General features: G+C 37.5%; 1 long non-coding RNA gene across 2 annotated transcripts in view; it reads right to left on the bottom strand.

The window, feature by feature from the left end:
• Nucleotides 1-11,018, bottom strand: part of LOC130295541 (uncharacterized) — a 91,444-nt gene that overhangs the window by 27,621 nt on the left and 52,805 nt on the right. The window lies entirely within an intron of this gene.

Here is an 11,018-nt window from a genome sequence, read left to right as displayed (position 1 = left end):
AACACACAAAATAAATCTGTAAATGACTGTTCTAACAAAGCATGTAACATCAGCCTGGTATATAACATAAAATAATAATTGTGTATCTATCATTATAATCAGGGTTATAACATAGTAAAACGATATTCAATAAAAAACTGAACACAATAAATTGATACATAAAAAAGATGTTAAGTTTAAATTAGAAAATGTAAAAAAAATAATTCTATGTAGGGGGCAACATGTCTGGTCTCTAAAACCTCCAGGAACTAGAATTATTTTAACAAATTAAAGAATGATAGAACTTGATTCCTTAATCCTGTATGTAATTTTTTGAATACTTTTCTTTTTTTTCTTTTTATATTACTTTAAATGACTTTATGAAAGATACTGTTAACTATTCATTTGTTACCTAACAACTTATCTTAACGCTTTTAGAACTATTATTTTTTTTATGTAACATTTTTCATGTGAGATCTTAGATTTTAAAAAATATATTGAACATTTTATAGAAGTTAATTTGTGCTTATTCAAAAAGATAGGATATTTTTTGTTGTAAATTTGATTTATTTATTTATTAATACATATTTTGTAAAATTTAGCTGATTTGATCCATACGTCTGTATAATAAAATAAATTATCTGTACAATGCACTGGAATTTATGGTGCTTTAAAATAAATAAATAAATAAATAATAATATTATATTATCCAATCAGGATTTTTTATGACACGAGAAGTATGCCTAGAAAAATTTATTTATTATTTATTTTTTTAGATTCAAGTAATTGTGTAAAGTAGTATTATTATATGTTTAGATTTTAAAGATCAAACATATTTGTTTTCTTTTTTTCGTTTAAAAAAAAAGTAATATTGTTAATATTTTGCTAACCCATTTAAAAGAAATTGGTTATTATGCATTGATATTAACTAGGTTGGATATATAAAAATCTAAAATTCTAAATATATCTTAATTTAAAAAAAATCTAGTCTGCATAGGTAAACTCTAACTCTAAAGTTCTTTGAGGAAAGCCTATCTTCTTCTTATCGGAGTACTGATCATCTTAATTGTGTGGAGGATAATGTTCGCCCACCTACTGTGCCACATAAAGAATGTAAATGTTAAGAGACAGGTTCCACTATTAAATCAGAGTTATGTCACTGACCTGTCACGTCTTTCAACAAATCAATGGGTGGTGAGATGGGGTTCAAATTCTTTTATCACTTATGGGAAATTATATCATCAACCTATGGACTAAGAGCAACTCAAGACTTCCAAGTTCCAATTATATTACTAGATTGTGCCTTTTATCCAATGAGCGATATGGACATTTTACAGATCTTGAGACAGAAAATTGGTATAACCTCAAATATTTAATGCAGATTGAAAAAACAAAATAGAATTTTCTATAATAAACTAACAAAATTACCCAAAAATGTATACACACTGAGTTACAGATACTAACTAAATATTTGCCCAAAATGTTTTAATTATTTAATTATTAATTAGTAAAAAAAAAAAATTATAATAATCAATTAGTTTCCAACCAAAAACTGTGTAAATTTTATGGAACTAAGTATTTTGTGGGGGTTATTTTATTTATGGGGGTTGGAATAAAACATTTTTTTTACTATAATTGCTCCTTTTATGATCTATACACTTGTTCATCTTTAGGAGAGAGTTTTTTAAATAAATGAAGTTAGAATTCATTGAATTGTATGATTGTGTAATGATTATGTTAAACAATATTCTCTATGTTGTTACTGCTATAAAGGATCTAATATTTTATTGAATGTTTGTATTGTTTTAAAATGTTTTATTGTGAATTAAAGCCTGATAATAATAATCTATCTATCTATAAATCTATCTACCTATCTCATATCTATCTCTTCTATATATCCCATATCTATCTTTTATTTCATATCTATTTATCTATCTATCTCATATCTATCTATTTATCTATCTCATATCTATCTATCTCATATCTATCTCATATCTATCTATCTCATATCTATCTATTTATCTATCTCATATCTATCTATCTATCTCAAATGTATCTATCTTCTATCTATTATCTATCCATCTCCTATCTATCGAGCTATCTCAAATCTATCTATCTCATATTTATCTATCTCAAATGTATCTATCTATCTAAACAAGAACAGATCACTGCAGAACTCCAGGAATAGTAAAAATTGTGAGTAGCGTTTATTCCATCACAAGTACAAGGCAACGTTTCAGCTGTTAGCAACCAGCCTTTCTCCTAGAGAAAGGCTGCTTGCTAGCAGCGGAAACGTTGCCTTGTACTTGTGATGGAATAAACGTTACTCAAAATTTTCACTATTCCTGGAGGGCTGCAGTGATCTGTTCTTGTTTATGTGAATTTGGAGCCCTGTGACCTTGCGCTGATTTGCACCGACCTGCAACCCTTCTGAACGGTGCTGCTACCTTCTTCTCTGTTTATCTATCTCATATCTATCTATCAATCACATATCTATCTATCTATTATCTATCCATCTCATATCTATCTTTATATCTTATATCTATCTGACTATCCATCTTATATCTATCCTATACGTCATATCTATAATATAATGCAATTCTTCACTATGGAGATCCTATGAGAATCTCCATATTGAAGGATGACATCATATTATAGATATGATGTATAGGATAAATAGAAAGAAAGATAGCTAGATAGATATGACGAAGATATGAAATAGATAGATATAAGATAGATATTTAATAAACACGCATTAAGTGTAGGGTCACATGTAGCATATATACGCTGTGTATTTCATGCATATGTATTTTAGTTATAGCAAAATATATGGGTATTAATTATTACTCCCATAGATGTTGCTAGCACTATAATACACAGTGTATACGCAATGTGTGACCCTTATATGTTTTCTGTATTGGTGGGGTTCCAGCAGTCGTGTCTCCACCAGACTTTTGAGGCATATCCAGTTGGTATACCATAAATGTCTCCAGATGTGAACATATTTTCTAATCTTGACCCCCTCCCAAACCTTCCTGATGAATGCCAAGATTCACCTAGATCTTTAATTTTCCCAAATATTTCCACAACTCTCCGCTCCAATGAAGCAGACATACTCAAGTCTTTCCTCATGTTGACTCTCCTTCTTCTCACCCTGTGCCCGTCTAACCCCTGCCATCCTCCCTAATTCATAGACCTCTGATCTCCTAATATACAAGTCTATGGACAATGTCTTATCTGTTCAAGTATAATGACCTCCTGATCCATTGACCTCCGACATCCTAACATACAAGTTCAAGGACAATAGCATCTCAGTCACCCTATTGCCCTGACCTCTTATCTCCTAATAAAGTCCAGTGGTGATGTCCTCCTTTTCCTCCTAAGGCGCATACTCCTCACCTCGTTCTATTACACACATCTAGGCATGGAGCCCTCATGATTTCCTAAGAAACAGACCACTCCACCTAATGGACAGGTTGGATGACATAGCCCTCTCTGCCTCTTTATACACAAACCTCTCCTTCTAATGAACAAGTTGAACAACAATAACCTCTCCGACCTCTCTTCTCACTTAGGCTCCTTTCACACTGCTGTTAGTGCCCGGCAGTGTGACGGCCATTATAAGATAGCGGGAGAAAAATCTTTTTCTCCCGCTATCTCCTGGCGGAATAATGGCCGCAATAATGGACGTCAGAGAATCCCATTCAAGTGATGGGCTCTTCTGTGGCCATTATGCCTCCCGTTGGGCTCTGTCACACTAACGGCTGTTAATGGCAAAAAAATAAAATAAAAAGAGAGCCTTAAAGGCCGTTTGTGGCAAAGCCCAGGGGCAGTGTAAAAGTAGCCATATTTCACAGACATCCTCTCATACACAGACATCAGCACAGACATCTCCTCATACACAAACATCTCTTTATACACATACATCAACACAGACATCTCCTCATACAGAAACATCTCCTTATACACAGACATCAGCACAGACATCTATTCATACGTAGACATCAGCAAAAACATCTCTTTATACATAGATAGCAGCACAGACATCTACTCATACATAGATACACAGACATCTCCTCAAACACAGACATCTGCACAGAAATCTCTTCATACATAAACATATCATACACAGAAATCTCCTTATATAGACATCTTCTCATACACTGACATCTTATACACAGACATCTCCACATACCAGACATTAGCACAGACATCTCTTCATACCAGACATGAGCACAGACATCTCTTCATACATAGACAGCAGCGCAGACATTTCCTCATACATAGACATAAGCACACTGACATCTCCTCATACACAGACATCTCCTCATACCAGACATCTCCTTGTACATAGACATCTCCCCATGCAAAAATATCCCCTCATACACAGACATCAGCACACTGACATCTCCTCATACACAGACATCAACACAGACATCTCCTCATACACAAACATCTCCTCATACACAGACATCTCTTCATAAACAGACATCAGCACACTGACATCTCTCCATACACAAATATCCCCCCATACACAGACATCAGCACACTGACATCTCCTCATACACAGACATCAGCACACTGACATCTACTCTTACACAAACATCCCCTCATACACAGACATCAGCACACTGATGTATGTGTATGAGATGTCTATGTATGAAAAAATGTCTCTGCTGATGTATGAGGGGATGTCAGTGTATGAGGAGATGTCTGTGCTGATGTCTGTGTATGAGGAGATGTCAGTGTGCTGATGTCTGTGTATGAGGGGATGTTTGTGTATGAGGAGATGTCAGTGTGCTGATGTCTGTGTATGAGGAGATATTTGTGTATGGGGAGATGTCTGTGTATGAGGAGATGTCTGTGTATGAGGAAATGTTTGTGCTGATGTCTGTGTATGAGGAGATCAGACATCTCCACATACACAGACATCTCCTCATAAACAGATATCAGCACAGACATTTTTTCATACATATATATCTCATACACAGACATCTCATCATATACATACATCTCATCATACACAGACCTCAATGCACATATTACATCTAATACACAGTCATTAGGCCAGAAATACTACTTATATACAAAGCACAGGTCACAGGCCTCCCCTAATACACAGACACTGAATTGTTGGCTGCTCCGCTCTACACTAAAGGCTCGGCATAGAGGAAGATTATTTACCACATGCCAGCACAGTACTTGTGTATTGTAGAAGGGTCGGACTGTAGACGTATAGCTTCTTATGTCCTTCAGAAGCCCAAAATGGTCACCAGCTAAGACTGATTTAAGAAGAAGAATTGAAAGGCGTTACGGGGTCTCGGAGTGCTGGGGAGCAAGGAAATCTGGGAATTGTACGCACTGATTAAAAAACAAAAATAAACAGCTCCCCTGACCGGCCCCAATACATTGCAGCCATTGTGCGTTACTGTAAGAACAGGGCTCCCCTGGCACTGTTTCAGCGTGGCTCATCATGCCAAGAGAAGTCTTTCTTCCTATTCAGACATGATGTGTCCACAGGAAATCAGCATATACCCAGAGTATAGCAGCCAATAGCCCAGCGATCATGTTGACAAACGTATATATCTATCTTATAAAAACACCCATAAGTGGTGTATCTAAGTCATGTGCTGTACTGTCTGCTGAGCTGGGGAATCCAGGGGTGTACCTACAGTATTTGTCACTTGGGGTCCATCCAATATTTGACCCCCCCCCCCCCTCAACAATTCCATACAACACTTAGAGAGGTAAGTTCAGTAATATCTGTACCCCTGTTCATGATATTTAGAGATTCTCTGGTGTCTGGTATTGTGCCAAGGGACTGGCGCAAGGCGAATGTGGTGCCAATCTTCAAAAAGGGCTCTAGGTCTTCCCCAGGAAACTATAGACCGGTAAGTTTAACGTGCATTGTGGGTAAATTGTTTGAAGGACTTATAAGGGATTACATACAGGAATACATAGGGGATAATTGTATTATAAGTGATAGCCAGCATGGGTTTACTAAGGATAGAAGTTGTCAAACCAATCTAATTTGCTTTTATGAAGAGGTGAGTAGAAGCCTTGACAGAGGAATGGCTGTGGATATAGTGTTTCTGGATTTTGCTAAAGCGTTTGATACTGTCCCTCATAGACGTCTGACAGGTAAGTTAAGGTCTTTGGGTTTGGAAATTTTAGTTTGTAACTGGATTGAACACTGGCTCATGGATCGTACCCAGAGAGTGGTGGTCAATGATTCGTACTCTGATTGGTCCCCGGTTATTAGTGGTGTACCCCAAGGTTCAGCACTGGGACCGCTGTTGTTTAATTTATTTATCAATGATATAGAGGATGGTATTAACAGCTCTGTTTCTATCTTTGCAGATGACACCAAGCTTTGTAGCACGGTACAGTCTATAGAGGATGTGCATAAGTTACAAGATGACTTGGATAGACTAAGTGTCTGGGCATCCACTTGGCAAATGAGGTTCAATGTGGATAAATGTAAAGTTATGCATCTGGGTACTAATAACCTGCATGCATCGTATGTCTTAGGGGGGATTAAACTGTCAGAGTCACTGGTAGAGAAGGATCTGGGTGTACTTGTAGATCACAGACTACAGAATAGCATGCAATGTCAGGCTGCTGCTTCCAAAGCCGGCAGGATATTGTCATGTATCAAAAGAGGCATGGATTCAAGGGACAGGGACATAATACTCCCCCTTTATAAAGCATTGGTACGGCCTCACCTGGAATATGCTGTTCAGTTTTGGGCACCTGTCCATAAAAGGGACACTGCGGAGTTGGAAAGGGTGCAGAGACGCGCGACCAAACTAATATGGGGCATGGAACATCTTAGCTATGAGGAGCGATTAAAGGAGTTACAATTGCTTAGTCTTGAGAAGAGACGTTTAAGGGGGGATATGATAAACGTATATAAGTATATTAATGGCCCATACAAAAAATATGGAGAAAAACTGTTCCAGGTTAAACCCCCCCAAAGGACGAGGGGGCACTCCCTCCGTCTGGAGAAGAAAAAGTTTAGTCTCAAGGGGCGACACGCCTTCTTTACCGTGAGGACTGTGAATTTATGGAACGGTCTACCTCAGGAACTGGTCACAGCTGGAACAATTTACAGCTTTAAAACAGGATTAGATACATTCCTGGAACAAAATAACATTAATGCTTATGAAGAAATATAAAATCTCATCCCTTCCCAATATCGCGCCACACCCCTACCCCTTAATTCCCTGGTTGAACTTGATGGACATATGTCTTTTTTCGACCGTACTAACTATGTAACTATGTAAGGGGGGTGATTCAAACTTTTATTAGGGAAGGGGTTAAATGACCTTTATTAACACTTTTTTTTGCAGTGTTATAGGTCCCATAGGGACCTATAACACTGCACACACTGATCTCTCATCCTGATCACAGGCGTGTATTAACACGCCTGTGATCAGGGTTATCGGCGCTTGACTGCTCCTGCCTGGATCTCAGGCACGGAGCAGTCATTCGTCGATCGGACACCGAGGATGCAGGTAAGGGCCCTCCCGGTGTCCGATCAGCTGTTCGGGACGGCGCGATTTCACCGCGGCGGGCCCGAACAGCCCGACTGAGCAGCCGGGTCAATTTCACTTTCACTTTAGAAGCGGCGGTCAGCTTTGACCGCCGCTTCTAAAGGGTTAATACCGCACATCGCCGCGATCGGCGATGTGTGGTATTAGCCGCGGGTCCCGGCCGTTGATGAGCGCCGGGACCGAAGCGATATGATGCGGGATCGCGGCGCGATCCCGCTTCATATCGCGGGAGCCGGCGCAGGACGTAAATATACGTCCTGCATCGTTAAGGGGTTAACTGGCACCCTTTCGATGCCAAAAAAACAGAGTGATGCAGGGTTTCCATTATGAGCTTCCCAGACGTGGTCTATAATTCTCGGTGACCCTTTTCTGCTACGTAGGGAATAAATGTGTTCACGGAACCTGATATGTAACTGGCGAGTGGTACTCCCAACATAGAAACGTCCACAATTGCACTTGAGTCCATATACTACATAGTTGGTTTTACAGCAACAAAAATCTTTCATCTGAATATCTATGCCTCCTATAGTTATTACTTTGCTGCATAACAGTTGAGGGCACCAATTACAATTACCACACTTGTAGTTACCTTTTAGATTAAGCCACTGTGTTTTTTGTTATTCTGAGAGGACACAAATTTGCTACGGGTAAGGATGTTCCCTAAGTTATTGGCTCTGCGAAACGCTAAAATTGGTTTCTTCACAGAACATTCAGCAAGAATGGGGTCGTTCTGTATCAGAAACCAATGTTTATTAATAGTGGAATTAATTAGATTATGCATAGGGCTAAACTGAAAGGAGAAGGTAAATCTATCTGATTTTTCTTTTCTCCTGCCCGAGCCGTTAAGAAGTTTACTCCTATCCTGTCTCAAAGCTTTTGCAAAGGATTTCTCCAGGACCTTGGTGGGGTAACCCCTCTTTTCCAATCTCCTGGAGAGATCCCCGGCCTGGCTGCAAAAATTGTCAAAGGAACTATTAATTCTCATAAGTCTTAACATTTGGCCATAGGGTATGGCGGTCTTAACGTGCTCAGGGTGGTAACTACCGTTATGTAGTAAGGAATTCCCTGCCGTGGGTTTCCTATTTCTAAACTCTGATTCTATTGTACTCACATTGAAAGTGAAACTTAAATTCATATAATTTTGTGAGATGTAGTGGACGAAATCTGAGAAGTCGGCTTCCGACCCGGTCCAGACGACGAACACGTCGTCTACAAACCGGGTGAAACTCTTGATGAACCTTAAATAAGGATTCGTGGTAGAGAAAACATATTTTTTCTCAAACAATGCCACGAATAAATTGGCAAAAGTGCAGGCCACCGGAGTGCCCAGGGGGGGGGGGCCTCCAACCCCTTATGTATTTTAGGTAAAAAATACCATGTAGGGGACTTAGGTACAGGGGGAACAAGTTTAACAGCCATTTTCTCAGAGAGAACACCCCTCTCTACTGCTCTTCTAAGGAGGGTTTTTAGCTTGGAAGCAATTTTAAGGGTGGGACTATTGTCAAGCCTCTCATAATTAGAAGAGTTCTCTAGTTGTCTTCTTGCTTCAGTAACATCGGTAATTGCCGATACTGATAACGTCCAAAATCGTGAATATTGTCCGATAATATTGGCCAAACCGATAATCGGTCGATCCCTACTATATACAGGAGATATATAACTTATACCAGCTGTATATATATATCTTATATACAGTATATACCCAGGTTATACCAGCATGGTCCATATCACTATATACAGGAGATATATAACTTATACCAGCTGTACATATATAATTACATACAGTATATACCCAGGTTATACCAGCATGGTCCATATCACTATATACAGGAGATATATAACTTATATCAGCTGTACATATATATTATATACAGTTTATACCCAGGTTATACCAGCATTGTCCATATCCCTATATACAGGAGATAAATAACTTATACCAGCTGTACATATATATTATATACAGTATATACCCAGGTTATACCAGCATGGTCCATATCACTATATATAGGAGATATATAAATTATACCAGCTGTACATATATAATTAAATACAGTATATACCAGGTTATACCAGCATGGTCCATATCACTATATACAGGAGATATATAACTTATACCAGCTGTACATATATCATTATATACAGAATATACCCAGGTTATACCAGCATGGTCCATATCACTATATACAGGAGATATATTACTTTTACCAGCTGTACATATATATCTTATATACAGTATATACCCAGGTTATACCAGCATGGTCCATATCACTATATACAGGAGATATATAACTTATACCAGCTGTACATATATAATTACATACAGTATATACCCAGGTTATACCAGCATGGTCCATATCACTATATACAGGAGATATATAACTTATATCAGCTGTACATATATATTATATACAGTTTATACCCAGGTTATACCAGCATTGTCCATATCCCTATATACAGGATATAAATAACTTATACCAGCTGTACATATATATTATATACAGTATATACCCAGGTTATACCAGCATGGTCCATATCACTATATATAGGAGATATATAAATTATACCAGCTGTACATATATAATTAAATACAGTATATACCAGGTTATATCAGCATGGTCCATATCACTATATACAGGAGATATATAACTTATACCAGCTGTACATATATCATTATATACAAAATATACCCAGGTTATACCAGCATGGTCCATATCACTATATACAGGAGATGTATTACTTTTACCAGCTGTACATATATATTATATACAGTATATACCAGGTTATACCAGCATGGTCCATATCACTATATACAGGAATTGTATAACTTATACCAGCTGTACATACCCAGGTTATACCAGCATGGTCCACATCACTATATACAGGAGATATATAACTTATACCAGCTGTACATATATATTATATACAGTATATACCAGGTTATACCAGCATGGTCCATATCACTATATACAGGAGATATAACTTATACCAGCTGTACATATATAATTATATACAGTATATACCAGATTATACCAGCATGGTCCATATCACAATATACAGGAGATACATAACTTATACCAGCTGTACATATATATTATATACAGTATATACCCAGGTTATGCCAGCATGGTCCATATCACTATATACAGGAGATATATAATTTATACCAGCTTTATATATGTAAAATTATATACAGTATATACCCAGGTTATGCCAGCATGGTCCATATCACTATATACAGGAGATATATAACTTATACCAGCTGTATATATGTAAAATTATATGCAGTATATACCCAGGTTATACCAGCATGGTCCATATCACTATATACAGGAGATATATAACTTATACCAGCTGTATATATGTAAAATTATATGCAGTATATACCCAGGTTATACCAGCATAGTCCATATCACTATATACAGGAGATATATAACTTATACCAGCTGTATATATGTAAAATTATATGCAGTATATACCCAGGTT

Source organism: Hyla sarda, chromosome 11 (assembly GCF_029499605.1).
Source record: "Hyla sarda isolate aHylSar1 chromosome 11, aHylSar1.hap1, whole genome shotgun sequence".
Classification (NCBI taxonomy): Eukaryota; Metazoa; Chordata; class Amphibia; order Anura; family Hylidae; genus Hyla; species Hyla sarda.
The sequence above is the reverse complement of the archived record's forward strand: the minus strand, read 5'-3'. Positions and strand labels throughout refer to the sequence as shown.